General features: G+C 40.1%; 1 non-coding gene and 1 pseudogene across 1 annotated transcript; both read left to right on the forward strand.

The window, feature by feature from the left end:
* The first annotated feature begins 1042 nt into the window (after window positions 1-1042).
* On the forward strand, window positions 1043-1161 carry LOC148669551 (5S ribosomal RNA). The gene has a single exon (XR_015938689.1). It is a non-coding gene; the product is annotated as a 5S ribosomal RNA (ribosomal RNA).
* Window positions 1162-15759: 14598 nt separating this feature from the next.
* Window positions 15760-15878, forward strand: LOC148669552 (5S ribosomal RNA; annotated as a pseudogene).
* The last annotated feature ends 3879 nt before the right edge of the window (window positions 15879-19757 follow it).

The raw sequence follows: 19757 nt of genomic DNA on the forward strand, positions 1-19757 counted from the left end.
TGCCCCGCTCTCCTCCACCTTATCTTATCGCGTGTGACCACCGACAATGGCCACAATGCCGGGGAATGGCACCTGTAAAGTGTTAATTGGGGCACAGGAACAGCCTGTCTTGTCTCGGGGGCCAGCTTCAAAGACAATACAGCAAACACAGCGGGGCGGGGGAAGTAGACGACACGACACATGCAGGTACATTCAGCTCCGGCGGGAACAAATCATTTGTCAGTCTTTTCAAGTGCTGGGAGCCGAGTAATCCTTCGCTTGTATCGTTTCTCCCCGGTGACTAGATCTCACCCTGCGACTCTCGACTGGGCTCACCCACGGCAGCCCAGCAGGTGTGAGCCTAGCCGGCACCCGGATGGGAGATTCCCCCCGGAAAAGCTCAGGTTGCTGCTGCTCCTTCAAGAGGTGTGACTGGGACCAGTAGGGAGCGCTCACCCTGCGGTCTGTGTGGCTTTCTTATGCCCCAGCATCCTCATGGCGACACTCTGCTGCACAAACAGGCGCCGTCCTTCGGGGGAGGCGTAAAACCGAGGTCCCGACCCTCCTCGGCCATTAAGAAAATCGCAGGGCGTCTCTCAAAAAGAGACACCGGGGGTGTCACTCTGGTGTTAGTGTTCCCCTTCACCAATCAGTCGGGTTCTCCTCCTAATCCCCATCTCATATGTAACAATCAATGACGAGGCCCCCCTGTCCCGCGATATTGTACTTGTCTCCTGGCCACTGGCTGGCGCCGTGAGATTTAGTACTCGCGCAAGAGACCGGGGGCAGAGCGCGAACGCGTTCCCCCGCCCCCCACAAAGTGTGCGCTCCAGGTTCCCTCTCGGGGCTCTGCAACACAGCGGAAAGGCAGCGAGAAGGAGCCTCTTGCGCTGACGCCGCAAGGCCACAAGAGCACATTCGCCAACATCCAGGTACTCAATGCGATTTGGAAAGAAGCTCCTTTCCAAAGAGTTGCACACGAACGATCCTTCAGTCCCGCTCGGGGGGCACGGAGCCCCAGCCACACACAGCTTCAAGTAGCGAGTTAGGCGCCATGGTTTTCGCTTGCGGCCACACCACCCTGAATGTGCCCGATCTCATCTGATCTTGGAAGCTAAGCAGGGTTGGGCCTGGTTAGTACTTGGATGGGAGACTTCCTGGGAATACCAGGTGCTGCAAGCTTTTACTCTCTCGGCCAGCAGGGGTCGCCGTTGGTGCCGTAGGCTTTGGGAGGAAAACCTGGAGGATGGAAAGGTGATATATAGCCTCATCTCTAGAGATGTTTTGTTGCTATGGGATGTGTGTGACCCATATAAAAAAAAAACTGTTTGTAAAACGAATATCGAAGCTGCCTCTAAATCTGCAAATGAAGATGAGTCGATAAACCACTTGTTTTTCATATAACTATACATATGTAGCGGCGAGACTTATTAATAAGACAGAATTAAGTGTTGCGAGCTTTCCCAAATGAGGCCCCATCTCTGTTCATCTCCGTGGTGCAGCCACAGAGAAACTATTCATGCAGGCTGATTTAAGGTTTCCTTTGATAAGGGAGAGCTCCCAAAGGGGAATGCACTTAGCTAAGCCTGGCTATCATGATCAATGGTCATCCATTGGCGCCTATCTGTCTAGGGAGTGCCAGATGGACATCTGGACTGCATTCCTAAGTGTCAGGATTAAGTGACTCATATCTCACCTTGATCAACCAATCAGGGACTGGTAGGGCCGAGTAACCCACGTGGGACTCTGATGCCCATGGAACTTTCAGCCAATCAATGAGCTGAAGTTCCTCCAGGTAAAAACAGGCAACACAGAGATTCAGAAGGGGAGATTCAGTAAGATTCAGAAGGGATTCAGGAGGATTCTGTGGGCTGTTCTAAAGGGAATTCAAAGGAGAATTCCAGGGCAGGACGGCCCAGGAGCAGAAGGCTCCCAAGGGCAGGACATTCTCGCAGCGCGCCTCCTGACCATCCTGCGACTCAGCCCGGACAACCACGGAATGGCCAGTGTGTCCGAGTGCCAGAACTTTCCTTTGTTCTAAGAGTCTAGAGCGGAGGTTGCCAGAGAGTAACCAGAGGATCCACTCGAGGTTAGCACCAGCAGCAAGCCTCGTGAACAGGTCGGAACTGTGGATAGCTGAATCACTATTCAGAACTAGCTCTTCATCAGGAACGAACCGGTCCTCTTCCTGACTTGCTGGGACCCACAGTCATCTTTTCTCCTGTGCACAAACTTTGCTAGTTAAAGCCAACAGTGAGCATCAGCAGCGCACCGTCGCAAGCCGCACAGCACAGCCTGGCACCGAGCCAGAGAGCGCGGATTGGACAGCAACAAGCCTGCAACTGTTTCTTTGTGCCCGCAGGAGATCTGAATCCCCAGAAATTGGATGAGTATTCAACTTCAATGCATTACAGCTCGAGAATTCAATTGTTATCCCAACCAGTTGATATCAATTTAATTCCTAAGGGTTATGTACTTGTTTTGAGTATTTAATGTAGAAGTTATAACCAAGTTCATTTACGAAACGGTCTTAATGAATGATATACTGAACGTATGTCCTCTTGATATATGTAACTCTTTGTAACTGAATGAATATATATCTTTTGTATTCTGATAACCCTCTCGATAAGATCTGTTAGTTTTATATGCATATTCTATGTATTAATAAATGTATCCTCGTGTATTAGTACCTGTGTGTGTGCGTTGTTTGAGTTATATCGCATGGTTGGATTCTAAAGCCATCAAAAGAATCAACTTTGTGATTTACTGCTACAATTAATAATTGTTCCAGTAAATGCCCAAACCCTACAGAACTGGTGCCTTCAGAGAGCCACTACAGTTACATATTTGGCGTCCCTGAGCCGGTTTTCTTACACTGTCAACTTCAAAATCCTCATTCTCACCTATAAGGCTCTCGATGGCTTGGCACCTGAATACCTGTCTGGGTTATCGCCCTACTCCCCACCTCATAACCTTCGCTCTTCTAATTGTGATTTCCTATCTGTCCCCCAGTCCATCTACACTCTATGGGTGACAGGGCCTTCTCCTGTTTTGCCCCAAAGCTCTGGATCTTTATCCCCAAGAATATCAGAGAGTCACCTTCTCTAAACTCCTTCAAATCCAGACTCAAAACCCTCTTCTTTAGAAGAGCCTTTAATGAACTATTCTTTACCCCTCTGTTCCTACTGTATTTAATACCACCATCTATTGTCTCCTCTAACTGTGTATTCTCATGCTGCTTATCTTGTGTATTTTTTTAACTTTATTGTTGTCATTCTGTAAAGCTCTTTGAAAAGCCACCTTTAAAGGCGCTATATAATGTAAAGATTATTATTATTATTAATAATGAACAGTGCATTTAACACTGAGCACATGCGGTCCTTCTTTGCAAAGGATTGCAAAGGTTGGGAATTAGCTTTTCACTCGTGTTGTTGAAGACCGTATCCTGGCTTTGTTGCAGGAAATGTCTGGATGCCATCACCCGATCAAGGAGAGGATCAGGGTTTTGGGAAGTCTTTTTGATGCCTGACACTGTGGGTTTCCTGGTTGTAACGGGTGTCATTCTGGACCTAAACAACAGAGAACACCGTTGAAATCGCTGAACTGCCTAGTGGACACTTTGTCGCCTTCTTCTGACCTGTATTTAATGCAATTCTCTGAAAACGTGGCACGTTATACAGATGCAGCCATTCAAAGTGCGGTGTACAGACACATACCGGAGTTAATTGGCTATGGCGTCGCACATCGTGACGCGCGATGAAGCAAAATACTGCGGTACATGATTGGTTGACTGACAGGGGCACTCGTGGTCCGTTGGTCGGTTGTAGAAAGATTTACAGTAAATGTCTTAACTGTGCCTGTTTAAGTATTGAATATTTATATGGAATTTTACCACTGAAGGGAAATCTTAGTACCTGAGCATAAAAAGAATAGGAGCATACTGTAATGCGTGCGAAGGCCATAAACGATATTAATTTTGGAACTTAAACATACAGTATATGGCTGGTCTCGGTACTTTAAAGAAAACATACACACCAGTATTCCATTTCTCCCTAAACATTTTAAGCATCGAAGTCTTTTACTAACGTCATACCGGAGTCAACAAGCATACTTTTAGAATTTGATTAAAAGGGAATATAATATGGAATCGCGTATCTAAAGAAATTAAGAACGATATATTCATGTACCGCAACACAAGAATAGTACACGCTGTACATTGTCTGTTGATAATGTTTCTGTAGTGCTTTTTCAGCACTCTCCATGTGACCTTGCTGGTGGCGCAGTGGGTTAGGTTCTTGACTCCTATGTCACCTTGTCTGTGATCAAATCGTGCTGGAGCCATGACTTGTTTTTTAACAAACATTTCTTTGAAAAAATGAAATGTTTCCCTGAGTCAGAGATTAAATAAAACCTCACTCGCACCAAACAAATTTATATTTCTAAATATCACAACATGATCGAATTTAAGTCATTTTAATAACAATGAATAGTCACCTAGGCGTTACAATATAAACATTTATATTGATTTAAATTGCATTTTGATTTAAATTGCAAACACGTGTTTAAATATATGTGTTTTTTTGATTCACAATCAGACAAATGCAACATAAATTGATATTTTTGTCTTCTAAGTATCTTAATAAATTTTCAGCATAGCTTTCTCCCCGTTTAGATTTATTTTTCTTGGGATCTTGGGATCAAACGTGGAAAGATTAGATTGTAATCGTTTTTATTTTTTAAATACATTTTAGAAAAGTGTAATCTATACTAAAAAGCTGTACACCACCTGCTATAAAGATACATATTGTAATACTTTTGGGTTCAGATAGGACAGACACAAGAACTCAGACTAAAATCAAAGTCTGTTAAAGCTTTGATTTTATATATCACCTTTAAAAGTGGCATCTCAAAGCAAATACCCAACACTGATTGTACCCATCTGTCATGCTAATAAAGCACCTTGAATTGAATTGAGAGGGGGGGGGGGAAGGGCGAGCGAGAGAGAGAGCGAGAGAGCACAGCCAGGACAGACAAGCATCGCATATCTAAGGAAATAGCAGTTTAACCTTGTTCATGCACAAACAGTGGCATGTTACATTATTAATTTGGGTGTCTCCTCTTGCCAGAAAGCTATAAATTGCATTTTGAGTGCGGTTTTTGACTTTTTTTAAATTGCAACCCATAAATAAAACTGATACTGTTTAGACTTCTAATTATTTTAAACTGTATTACAGGAGCACAATGCACAATGCAACGTAAATTGCATAAATGCACTTGGAATCTGTCCAAGCCCTACTTTGTCAGGCATTTTCTTTTATTGTAACGGACATAAAACCTCCCTTGCTTTTAACAGATTTTCATACGAAACTACGAAAATTATTTAAACTTATCATTCAACAGAGCTCGAAATATCACAAGTATCCTCAAGAGCACAGACTGTATTAAAAGTATGCTAGTGACAAACTAGTATACTTTAGATATTTTTTTCTGAACGGGGGAAAATCTGATCATGTTTCTCTATAACAATAATAAAAAATATTATTTTACATATCACCTTTATGTGATATCACCTTAAGGACAGCACATACAAGGGTTAATTGCACAATGGACCGCGCAAAGAAATTTAAAATAGTCTTCTTTAGGTGTGAGGGCAGGAGTGGATCGCAACAGGCATAATCAACAAATTAGGAAAACAAAGAACAGGACAGGTGAGACGTGTATCCAGAATGCGAGTGATCAGAAAAAGGAACAGCTGTTACACCCAGGTTTTACGCTCTCTCTACGCTCTCTCTCTCTAATCTAAGTGGTGAGAAAGCTGTGCTCAATTATAATTAAGGGACTTTAAAGTAAAAAGAGATGCTTCATATTGCTTGACTAATTTTAAAAACTAAGTTATAAATGCAGATGCTCTCTCTTAATATCTCATATCTAATATCTTTTGAGGCTGTACAGTATGCATTACAATATAAACATTTACTGTCAACCTTTAAATCAACAATTGATTTAAAGACAATCTGTCAAAGCGCAAGGAAACCTATTACTTGATTCTTATGGACTCCCAGTCCCGCCAGGGGTTAAAAAATAACATGGAATCGTGTATCTAAAGAAATAACAGAATACAGTTACTATGAACTATGTTCATGCACCAACAATAGCATGTTACATTATTAATTTGGGGGTCTCCTCTTGCTAGAAAGTGCTAAATTGCATTTTGCCTCAACACTCCATACTCAACAACGATAATTCACAAACAGCCAGAACATGTAACTCCACATTCCCAAATAGACCTCATTTCCATAGCCCCACCCCTTATGCACACCCAACATCCCTCCCCTGTTCTCTCTCTCTGCTGGCGTTTGTAATCATTTTTATTTTTAAATACATTTTAGCAAAGTCATGTATTTTAAAAATCTTAAGATTTCTTTATTTATGTCTTTAGTGGTTTCATTAGTGACAAAGGCCAAACTTTCTTGGAAAAATGTCTTTTATGTAAACCATGTTTGCTATTAATTCATTTAGGGCTAGAATATGTTCATTGTCTTCCAACGAAAGAAGGGTTCCTTCAAAACATTAAATATATATACATACTGTATACAGTACAGTTTGCATACGTTAATATGTTTATGTTCCTAAATCAATCTCTTGAGCATGTGAAAGGCATGGTGAATCGATTCTCAAAAATTACTGTACTTTGCATGATTGGAAACCAATGCGTGATTGCGAAATGCTGTGGTGTTACTTTAACAAAGACCGTCAATGAAAAAAATAATGTGGACCATGGCAATACTTTGAGTTTACAGCTTGTCCAAGGTCATTCATTATTAATACTATTAGTAATATTTTCGTTAAAGACTTTGATGGCGACAGCTCAAACATGAGAGGTTGAGCTTTATTAGCTCACCTTGCGGAAATTCCGGATACCATTATTTTGCTTGCGGTATTATAGGAGAATTTACGGAAACTCACGGTAGAATGCATAAAGCGCACCGCAAAATAATTTTGAATGGCTGCATCTGTATCTGTGCAACCTTTATGGAGGGTGACCACACTCATAAGAATCATAGATTCGATCACAAGCATCTAAAAATGAGCATGAGAAAATGACATCACACTATAAGGCTGAATGGCTCAAATTCTCCTGTTCCTTCTGCAGCAAATGTGTGTTTTTTGCTTCTTAACACTGAGATAGTTGGAGATATTTGGCAGCAGTGGGATTCCAACTAACACCCCCAAAGAGACTAGAGCTTTAATCCACCTCTGAATTAAAAACTGGGTGACTTGTAAGGGTGGTAGGAGAGGAAAGGAATAAATGCTTCTTTTTTGGACAAAGTCTTTATCTACTAAAAGAAGGAAAGAAATATTTGATTATTATTTTTTCACCAGTTGTTTTGATCAAATTATTGTAATGCAGTGCCATATTAAGGTATAATATGTACATGAACGTCATGTCTGAGTCGATGATGGCAGCTGAGTATCGCTGGAGGACAGTTCATCATGAGTGGGCAAGCCTGCATAATGAGGGAGAAGAGATCGGCCTTTCTGACGCAGTGTCCAGTGACACTAACCTTCTGTCCTACTGTTCTCTGCTAATGTAGAGGGTGAATGTTTATTTAGGTGAATGTAAGGTTTCATTCTTGTAAAATATTTCCGAGCACTTTTTTTGTTGCTGAAAATTAATCTTGTGCATTTGAATGAATTCACCTTGTCACCTTATTCTATACATTGTTTCATCAGATTAGAACATTTAGAGAAGCTCAATTGCATTTATGAATTGCATTGTGATAGTATTTCTTTCCGTTTAAATACTTCAGTCAAAAATGTAGAGAAGGTGCTCCTGTTTTCACCATTATAAGAACTGTGATGCACCAGTAATATTTACTCTCATAAAAGTATTGTAATTGTATTGTTCTGTTCTGTTACAATCTTGAGTGACACAAACCTTCTGTTTTACTGCACTACACTTCTCCAGAGGCCAGTTCAGCACACAAGGATCCTCAGTCAAACAAACACTGCAATCGCTTGATAAACGCCATTTCTCATCCTTTCTCTTAGTGTCGGTGCTACTATTGTATGCAAAGGAGGCGACTTGACAATTAAATCTTAAAGAGAGTCTTCATGAAGGTGTGTGTCGGCAAGCTCTCCACTGGCAATTGACTGGGCTTGTGAAGAAACCAATCTCATTCAACAACCATACAAATTGCACAACTTAAGGTACATGAAGCGAAATCCGTGAGCTGATTGACACAAAACAATGTCACTTCACATTATCTGCAAAGTTGTTTTGCTTGTCTGACCACCTCTTCCTACTTTACAGTGAGCACATATATTTCAGTTTCTTTCCCCCATGTGGAGATGTATCCACTGCCAAAACTGCTGTCTGATTATTTAAATTATCTGTAAAACTGTTACATGACTTTATCTAATTGTAAATTTATAAGACGGTCTGTGAGAGCTGTGAATCTGACTGAGAAAAGAATAATGATTTTTTATTCTGCCTGAGAATTTTCCTGAGAATTTTTCCTGAGAATTTTTCTTCTTTTCCAAGTGGTGTTACATCCTCTTCAGATACTCTGCAATGACTGCCAGAGAGAAGAGGAGAGAGAGATGGACAGATAAGAGCACACACAGCAAGAGACACATACGTCTTGATTTACTTTGAAGCAAGTGTTCATTTCTTTTCTGGAACAAGTTGTTTCTGAACTTCAAGAAATTCATACAACTTCTGAAAGATAAAATACAAATCTTGCTTCTCAGGACAGAAGAAATGCTGCAAACAAATGCCAGTGATTTGTGAAAAGCAATGGGAATGTGTCCCTGTGCAGCTGTTAAACAAAGGGCTGATGGGTCAAACGCACTCAGGGACGGGCTTCAGATTGTGATGATGTAAATATAATCTCCGCTAAAAATTGAAGGGATTTCTTCGCAAACCCTCTTGAATGTTGCAGGAAATCTTCGTGTTTTACTTGTGTGCAACTACAACAGGTAAACAAATAAGTACCTAAGTCAATGTCCAAGAAAACCATCTTCACGTGTGGAATTTTTCTTTAACTGGCTGTTGGGAGAATTCATTTATACACCCGTTGTATCCTTAGCAAAAATATTTTAAAATTAGAACACAGATTTGTTGGAGAACTTGACAATCCTTGACAATCATTATTAAATGAGCATTATACAAATGTGCGTTGATATTTTTAATATGTACCTTAATTGTAATATATATATATACACATAATTGCTTTGATATGGATGTTAATTTGAAGGAATTGAGGAAACTATGAAGATACATTTGGGCATCTGCTATTGGTAAAGAGGAAAGAGTACCTTAAGTGTGAAGCTTGCATACACACGAGAGACAAAATCAGTTTAAATTCACTTCATTAAATTGATGGTGTGCTAAATCTATCGTGCATAAAGTGTACATAGCAGAGGATGGTTTCGATCCATCAACCTCTGGGTTATGGGCCCAGCATGCTTCCACTGCGCCACTCTGCTGATAGCTGCCATGTAGCGATTCAACACAACTGCTCTATCTTTGCTTTCTAAAAGTGCGCCAGAGATGAAAAGTCTAAACGGCAAACGCAGACGTCACTTTGAGCACTTGGTCTTTTATAGTACAAATCATCACCCGCTGCTCTACATGGGCGTGTCTTCAATATCGTTGAGAACCAAACCTTCTGCTTTCCGAGGCAACTGATTCTTTCCTCGTTAATTCCCAAATCTTCAATGAGAATCAGTGAAACGAAAATCAAACACATGTACACACTCGCGTCCTAACCTGAAAGAAAAATCTACACCCACTTTAAACTACTGAAAATGATTCAGGAAGTACAGCAAAGTTCTAAAACCAGCGAATGCATCTGCATAAATAAAATGTCATTTTTTCAAAAGTAAAATCTTCAGCTTTGAAAGATTGCCATCCATATATTTTCGTTTTTCTCTTTTTTTACATAACACACTTTCGAGAAACAAACTGTCTTTTAATTAAGGCTTCATTAGAAAATGTGTATCTTGGTTTGCTAAGTTTAAATCGGCACATCCCAGTAGGCAAAAGATGTAGAATATACGACTATTAAATGCATACCTTAGACGTGTAAATGTGCTCCGTAACTGGTCTAGAATGAAATTCTAATATACGAATATCGTTATACGTCAATTAGACATCTATGATTATAGATCATAGACCATACATAAATGGTTGGAGTTCTATTATACGGATACATTTAGAAGACTATTATACATATACAGATCCAGCCATTCAAAATGCGCGGGCGATACCGCATTATTTTCCGGTACGCTGTGGTGTTACATCCTCTTCAGATACTCTGCAATGACTGCCAGAGAGAAGAGGAGAGAGAGATGGACAGATAAGAGCACACACAGCAAGAGACACATACGTCTTGATTTACTTTGAAGCAAGTGTTCATTTCTTTTCTGGAACAAGTTGTTTCTGAACTTCAAGAAATTCATACAACTTCTGAAAGATAAAATACAAATCTTGCTTCTCAGGACAGAAGAAATGCTGCAAACAAATGCCAGTGATTTGTGAAAAGCAATGGGAATGTGTCCCTGTGCAGCTGTTAAACAAAGGGCTGATGGGTCAAACGCACTCAGGGACGGGCTTCAGATTGTGATGATGTAAATATAATCTCCGCTAAAAATTGAAGGGATTTCTTCGCAAACCCTCTTGAATGTTGCAGGAAATCTTCGTGTTTTACTTGTGTGCAACTACAACAGGTAAACAAATAAGTACCTAAGTCAATGTCCAAGAAAACCATCTTCACGTGTGGAATTTTTCTTTAACTGGCTGTTGGGAGAATTCATTTATACACCCGTTGTATCCTTAGCAAAAATATTTTAAAATTAGAACACAGATTTGTTGGAGAACTTGACAATCCTTGACAATCATTATTAAATGAGCATTATACAAATGTGCGTTGATATTTTTAATATGTACCTTAATTGTAATATATATATATACACATAATTGCTTTGATATGGATGTTAATTTGAAGGAATTGAGGAAACTATGAAGATACATTTGGGCATCTGCTATTGGTAAAGAGGAAAGAGTACCTTAAGTGTGAAGCTTGCATACACACGAGAGACAAAATCAGTTTAAATTCACTTCATTAAATTGATGGTGTGCTAAATCTATCGTGCATAAAGTGTACATAGCAGAGGATGGTTTCGATCCATCAACCTCTGGGTTATGGGCCCAGCATGCTTCCACTGCGCCACTCTGCTGATAGCTGCCATGTAGCGATTCAACACAACTGCTCTATCTTTGCTTTCTAAAAGTGCGCCAGAGATGAAAAGTCTAAACGGCAAACGCAGACGTCACTTTGAGCACTTGGTCTTTTATAGTACAAATCATCACCCGCTGCTCTACATGGGCGTGTCTTCAATATCGTTGAGAACCAAACCTTCTGCTTTCCGAGGCAACTGATTCTTTCCTCGTTAATTCCCAAATCTTCAATGAGAATCAGTGAAACGAAAATCAAACACATGTACACACTCGCGTCCTAACCTGAAAGAAAAATCTACACCCACTTTAAACTACTGAAAATGATTCAGGAAGTACAGCAAAGTTCTAAAACCAGCGAATGCATCTGCATAAATAAAATGTCATTTTTTCAAAAGTAAAATCTTCAGCTTTGAAAGATTGCCATCCATATATTTTCGTTTTTCTCTTTTTTTACATAACACACTTTCGAGAAACAAACTGTCTTTTAATTAAGGCTTCATTAGAAAATGTGTATCTTGGTTTGCTAAGTTTAAATCGGCACATCCCAGTAGGCAAAAGATGTAGAATATACGACTATTAAATGCATACCTTAGACGTGTAAATGTGCTCCGTAACTGGTCTAGAATGAAATTCTAATATACGAATATCGTTATACGTCAATTAGACATCTATGATTATAGATCATAGACCATACATAAATGGTTGGAGTTCTATTATACGGATACATTTAGAAGACTATTATACATATACAGATCCAGCCATTCAAAATGCGCGGGCGATACCGCATTATTTTCCGGTACGCTGTACGCAGTCTACCGCAAGCTAGACTGCGTACCGCGAGTTACCGCTAAATACCGCTAGTTACCGTAAATTCTCCTATAATACGACAAGCAAAATAATAGTATCCGGAATTTCCGCAAGGTGGAGCTAATAAAGCTCAACCTCTCATGTTTGAGCTGTGGCCATCAGTCTTTAACAAAGATATTACTAATAGTATTAATAATGAATGACCTTGGACAAGCTGTAAGTGTAAACTCAAAGTATTGCCCTGGTCAACATTCTTTTTTTCATTGACCGTCTTTGTAAAAGTAACACCACAGCATTTTGCAATCACTCATTTGTTTCCAATCATGCAAAGTACAGTAATTCACCATGCCTTTCACATGCTCATAAAAGAGATTGATTTAGGAACATAAACATATTACCGTATGCAAACTGTACTGTATACAGTATGTATATGTATATTTAATGTCTTAACTTTGCCCGTTTAAGTATTGAATATTCATATCTAATTTTACCACTGAAGGGAAATCTTAGTAGCTGAGCATAAAAAGAATAGGAGCATACTGCAACGTGTGTGAAGGCCATAAACGATATTAATTTTGGAACATAAACATACAGTATATGGCTGGTCTCGGTACTTTAAAGAAAACATACACGAAACATGGTTTCATTATGACCAGAATCGGTCTTGAGATATTTTTAACTTGATTTATAGTATTTGAGAGGTATGTCTTAACACCGATACTACAGTGCGTAAATACTGCTCACGTATATGTTTCTAGGTTTATATTATGCATTTCATACGGTCAAATTACTTTTGAGCAACTAATAAGAAGCGCGAAATGGTATGCGTTTTAGTTTCGTTTTGTGCTGGGACTCTGCTTTTAACAATGTCCCCGGGGATTGATTAGAGATATCAAGTACATAAAAGTCATTTTTTAAATGTTGTAGTTCGTCTTGTAAAAATGTTACGAGTACATCATCTATCAACAACGTAATATTATTTTCTAGATTTCACGTTGTGAATATATGATTTGGGCAAACAGAGCCGCAAAGAAGTACATTATGGGTTGTTGTTTTGTTTTTTTTGCAGTTTTATCTAGAACAAGCAATGCTTAAACCTTTGTCTGATTCTTGTGAAACTATCCACACGACAGTTACAGTACCTAGGAGTACGCTGGGCAAACGTTCCGAGGTCAAATTCTTCCAGCACGGGGGTACCTTTAAAGTTGAGACGACGGCACCAAAAATTTTGGCGCGCCTTCTCTTTAAAGCCCTGGCCAAATATGAAGACAGTACGTAAAGTTATAATTCAAACGGAATTAAAAACTACACATCCCAGTTACCATGGTGGTGCTTGTGATCATTGCGTTTAACCAACGAAACAGGGTGAAAAATCAGTCACATGACTTTGGGGCAGAGTTTCGAAAGCTTAACCTATCAGCAACAAAGCGAAATTTACACGCTAGGCTACCTCAAACTGTCATTTACACGACTGTGTATGTCGCTTAAGCCACTCCTATTTGGCATTTTAGTTATGGAGGCGAGAAGACGCCCCCCCCCCCCCCCCTCTCTGGGTGTCTGATTTGCCGCCATCTTTAACCGCTTCGTGTCCGAATGGTAGTAGCTATGCATACGAAATAAAGTTCATCCCAGCTACAAAACATATATTTTTGTGGTAAGAGGGAGCAAAACATCAGTAATTACTGCTATTAATTAGTGTACGATTTATAGTTGAAATCTGAGCCTAAATGTAAAGTTAAAATCTCGACAAAGCAATGTAGGAAATACAGAGAAAAGAAATCCTTTCTGACATCTAAAATCAGTTTCGATCAAGGTCTCTAAAACGAACAAGAAAAAGAGGATTTTCGGAGGGCAATTACGCTGTGTTTATATAGGATAAGTGATTTATGAGCAATCTAATTTCTTGTTCGTTTAAAACAGTGAAATGTCAGCTGCAAAAGATCGCACCAGAAACAGCACTGTCTCTGCCTGTCATAGACGTTGTAGCGTCAATGCTTGTTAATAAGACATAATTAAGCGTTGGTATGCTCCTAAAGGAGGCCCCATCTCACCCTCCATCTCTGTGGTGCAGCCACAGAGAAAGAATTCATGCAGGCTGATTTAAGATGTTTTCTTTTGATAAGAAACAAGCTCCCAGACGGGGATGCAATTGGCTAAGCCTGGCTATCATGATCAGCCTGTCAGCTGGTTTGGTGTTCGTGCCGGGAAATTCCAAATCCAAACACAGTGGATAAGTAAACCCCATGTTCTACATTGCGTCTTGAGAATTCAATTGTACCTCAACACAAGTTGTTATCAATTTAATCCATGAGTAATGTATTTACTTCTGAGTTTAGAGTAACAGTGGGTAATAACACTGATTAGCGATTTGGTAACCGAACGATATATATTGACATATATTCTCTGTTGTGTATCTCTTTGTGTTTGAATCTCTTCGAGATTATATACCTTGTATATTGATAACCCTCACAGTAAGGTCTGCCGCTCGTATCCAGGCAGACTAATATATGTTTGGTGCACAGTTTATATTAATAAATGTATCCCGTGTATTGAACCCGTGTGTGTGCGTTGTTAGTTGTTCTGACGATTGATTTTCTAAAAGCCCCAACGAACAACCTCGTGATTACTGCTACAATTAATAATTGTCTCAGTAAACCCATCAAACCACTACAACATGCAGGTACATTCAGCTCCCGCGGGAACGAGTCATTTGTTATTTTCTTTTCAAGTGCAGGGAGCCGAGTAATCCTTTGCTTGTATCGTTTCTCCCCGGTGACTAGATCTCACCCTGCGACTCTCGACTGGGCTCACCCACGGCAGCCCAGCAGGTGTGAGCCTAGCCGGCACCCGGATGGGAGATTCCCCCCGGAAAAGCTCAGGTTGCTGCTGCTCCTGCAAGAGGTGTGACTGGGACCAGTAGGGAGCGCTCACCCTGCGGTCTGATTGGCTTTCTTATGCCCCAGCATCCTGATGGCGACACTCTGCTGCACAAACAGGCGCCGTCCTTCGGGGGAGGCGTAATACCGAGGTCCCGACCCTCCTTGGCCATTAAGAAATCCCAGGGCGTCTCTCAAAAAGAGACGCCGGGGGTGTCACTCTGGTGTTAGTGTTCCCCTTTACCAATCAGTCGGGGTCTCCTCCTAATCCCCGTCTCATATGTAACAATCAATGACGAGGCCCCCCTGTCCCGCGATATTGTACTTGTCTCCTGGCCGCTGGTTGGCGCCGTGAGATATAGTTCTCACGCAAGAGACCGGGGGCAGAGCGCGAACGCGGTCCCCCGCCCCCCACAAAGTGTGCGCTCCAGGTTCCCTCTCGGGGCTCTGCATACAGCGGAAAGGCAGCGAGAAGGAGTCTCTTGCTCTGATGGTGCAAGGCCACAAGAGGGCGGAGGCGCCGCGCGCCCGTCCGACGTGTTGGACTGGTGCGCTTTATGTGCTGAAATAAACACGCGACAGCCCAGAAATGTTTTCAGAGTGCTGTGCACTGGAGGTTTTTGTCTTGTGAAGACTTGCCTTGTGCTCCTCCGAGCAGTTTGTTTGTTCTCCTCCAGTGCGGGACAAGCCAACACAAGGGAGCACATTCGCCAACATCCAGGTACGCAATGCGATTTGGAAAGAAGCTCCTTTCCAAAGAGTTGCACACGAACGATCCTTCAGTCCCGCTCGGGGGGCACGGAGCCCCAGCCACACACAGCTTCAAGTAGCGAGTCAGGCGCCATGGCTTTCGCTTGCGGCTACACCACCCTGAACGTGCCTGATCTTGTCTGATCTTGGAAGCTAAGCAGGGTTGGGCCTGGTTAGTACTTGGATGGGAGACTTTCTGGGATTACCAGGTGCTGCAAGCTTCTGCTCTCTCAGCCAGCAGGGGTTGACGTTGGTACCGTAGGCTTTGGGAGGAAAACCTGGAGGATGGAAAGGTGATCTATACAGATGCAGCTATTCAAAATGGGTGAGGTATTTTGCGGCATACCGCGACACACCCACCGGGGCATCACGCATAACTATCCGGCGTCGCCTTGTAAAACCGCCAGGGGGAGCTTAACCTCTCATGTACAGCATTTGAGCCTTTAATTTTGAACTGTGTATTACAGCATGTTAATCATCAGTCATTAAAATGTTGGTATATTTTATGAAAGCAAGATTGCTCAGTTGGACAAAAGTACACAACCTACCTTTATCAGAAATATTTATGCATCAAAGCCTTTACTGAAGATATTACTAATAGTATTAATAATGGATGACTTTGGACAAGCTGTATACTCAAAGTATAATTTCTTTAGCACATTTGTACAAGCACTTGGAATCTGTCCAAGCCATACTTTGTCAGGCATTTTGTTTTACTTCAACGGGCATAAAAACTTCCTTGCTTTTAACAGGGCGTTTCATAATTTCTAACTACGAAAATGATTTAAAATGCGACACCTATCATGAAAAGAAAAAAATACACACCAGTATTCCATTTCTCCCTAAACATTGTAAGCTTCGAAGTCTTTAACTAACGTGATACCGGAGTCAACAAGCATACTTTTAGAATTTGATTAAAAGGGAATATAATATGGAATCGCGTATCTCAAGAATTTAATAACGGTATGATTATATCCGTGTACTGCGGCAGGGCTGTGTAGGGCTGTTTCGCCTGGCTGCTTATGTGAGCTGTCTTGTAGCCTACTGGTCTAGGTGTGTGACTACCAACTGGTAGGTTGTGTGTTCAAATCCAGCTGGTGCTGGACCTTTCAGTTTTATTTATTTATTTTTTAATCGCGTAACATAAACATATTACCGTATGCAAACTGTACTGTATACAATATGTATATGTATATTTAATGTCTTAACTGTGCCCGTTTAAGTATTGAATATTCATATCTAATTTTACCACTGAAGGGAAATCTTAACATAAACATACAGTATATAGCTGGTCTCGGTACTTTAAAGAAAAAAATACACACCAGTATTCCATTTCTCCCTAAACATTGTAAGCTTCGAATGAAACCACTAAATAAAGACATAAATATAGAAATCTTAAGATTTGTTTTATTTAATGTTGGTAGCAGGATGAACTGTCAGAGTGTATATTTTGTCGCAAAGTTGCTACAAGATGTTAACAGTGAAAAAGGTATTTAGAAATGAGTTATTTCAACGAGTACATCATCTATCAACAATTACACAGGTTCTGTTTCCATATTGCGGATTTTGGTTAGGTACAGTATTATCAAATCCAGTGGCGCTGTGTGTTACTTTACTGAGTCCCATGTCACATGGTCTGTGATTGAAACCTGTAAAACCGGTTTAATTCGTCACAGCCAGCACTCTTCAGGTGTGAGGGTCTTCTGCTCAGAATGAAACGCTAAAATGTTTGTGTATATTCTAATGGTAGTGGGGGCAGGGTGTGTGGGAACAGGTTTGGTTGAAATTGCATTGGAGATCTATGTTCTTCACACCTGAAACATTTTCTCTGAAAGGATTTTCTTCGCAGTTTAACCGATCTTGTTACAGCATGTTACAGTTTACTATTATTAACCATATTAATTTTAAGTGCTTAATGTAAAATCTTGTAAAAATATATTTTCATTGTTCAAATATACATTAATATACATTAAGTCTGACTATCATATAATAAGTTAAATACAAAACTAAAGAAAAAATGGGGTTAAATATAATTCAAAATATTTTGCTAACAATGTTAACTGTTTATGAATAATAAAATGTATTAACTAAGGAGTAGGATGGCACAGTTGTTAGTATGTTTTTTGTTTTGTTTCTTTTTCATAAATACAACAGTAGTACCTGATGTCTCAGTGGCTTTCAAAATTAAATTATGCATGCAAACCTGTGAACTAGAAAGATAACTAAGATTTTAATACTAATTAAATGACAGCGGGCACTTTCCACCCCCTCTACATTCTCAGAGTAGAACAGACTAACCTTCTAATGAAAGACGGTCCACCCCCCACGGACAGGAAGAGTGCCCACAGGCACTTAAACTTAATATGGTCAGTAACAGTAAACAGTAACATGGTAAGAAGGAGCACGTACAAACGTTTTCGAAATAACCACATGTAAGACTCTGATGCTTAAAATGTTTAGGGAGAAAGTGGAATACTGGTGTGTATTTTTTCTTTAAACTACCAATACCAGCCATACACAGTCTGTAACGTAGGGATTTCTATATGTCTTTATTTAGTGGTTACATTAGTGACAAAGGCTAAACTTTTAGCTTCAGTAACGTGTACATATCTCCCCTTTTTATAAAACGACTTGGTTGAAAACTGTTCCAGAGCCACTGTTGTTTCATCAGTGAAAAGTACATCATGAAATGCCTCTCCCTGTTCAATCCACTGGAAAAAAGAAAAGGAGCATAAAGCTTCTGATGGTCATAAACGATATTCATTTAGGAGCAGCATCAGAGGTATGTTTTTAACTGCACTGCATTGGAGAGAATACCATAGTGTGTTTTTTTTTTACTCCCTGGCGGAAACTGGCTTCCAGAAGAATCAGTATGGCTCAGAGATTAAATAAAACTTCACAGACATTAACGAAGAGCATAACGCGTGTACTGTATACACTGCAAGTACAACCCAACTCTCTGCAGGAGTGCTGGCTGTGACGAATTGAACCGGTTTCACGGGTATTTTCAAAGTAGGAGGCGAGATTTCCAGCGAAAGACACCCCCCCCCCCCTCAAAAACCCAGTAAATACAGTACTTACTAGTTAAAGGCTAGGCTCCCGACTACGGCGAAAGGAACCCTTTTTCATTAGAAGACAATGAACATATTTTAGCCCTGAATGAATTAATAGCAAACATGGTTTACATAAAAGACATTTTTCCAAGAAAGTTTAGCCTTTGTCACTAATGAAACCACTAAATAAAGACATAAATATAAAAATCTTAAGATTTTTAAAATACATGACTTTGCTAAAATTTATTTGAAAATAAAAACAATTACAACCACCAGGGGAGTGAGAGAACAGGGGAGGGATGTTGGTTTTGCATAAAGGGCGGGGCTATGGAAATTAGGTCTGTTTGGGAATGTGTAGTTACATGTTCTGGCTGTTTGTGAATTATCGTTGTTGAGTATAGAGTGTTGAGGTATTGATTTTGTGTAATGCTTCATGTTGAAAATTGAGGTGGATTTTGTTTATGATAAACAGGATAAACTGGGATGGGAGGAAGGTTTGGTTTTGCATAAGGGGCGGGATTATGATAATTGGAGGACTTTGCGAGAGTAAAATGGTTTGATTATTTGATTTTGTATTGTGGTTGTTATCTATGTTTTTGGTTGGTATTATGTTTATATGGTTGTTTTTGTTGGTTGGTTGTTATTATGGTTATTAATAATACGGTCTATAGTTGAAATCTGAGCCTAAATAAAAAGAAAAAGCAAGTGATTAGGTTTATGAGCAATCTAATTACTTATTCGTTTAAAAAGCTATATAAAATAAAGTTTATTATTAATTTGCTGAACATTATTATGCATAAGACAAAGATAACGATCCTGATCAGTTTAGAAATCTGTGAACGCTGTAAGGTTTTTACTTCTTAAACTTTTAAAATACATGTTTTGAATAGAAAGAAATCCTCTTCCTGGTACAGTATGTATAGCAAACCAGCACGTCTTTTTTTCTCCAATCAGAGGGGTGTCAGATGGTGTCAGCCAATCACCATTCTGAAGCCCTACCATAATCTCTGGTATGGGGAGACCCCAGAATTCTGTCCCATAGTTTAG

Source organism: Lepisosteus platostomus, chromosome 5, assembly GCF_059453375.1.
Source record: "Lepisosteus platostomus isolate fLepPlt1 chromosome 5, fLepPlt1.hap1, whole genome shotgun sequence".
Lineage (NCBI taxonomy): Eukaryota > Metazoa > Chordata > Actinopteri > Semionotiformes > Lepisosteidae > Lepisosteus > Lepisosteus platostomus.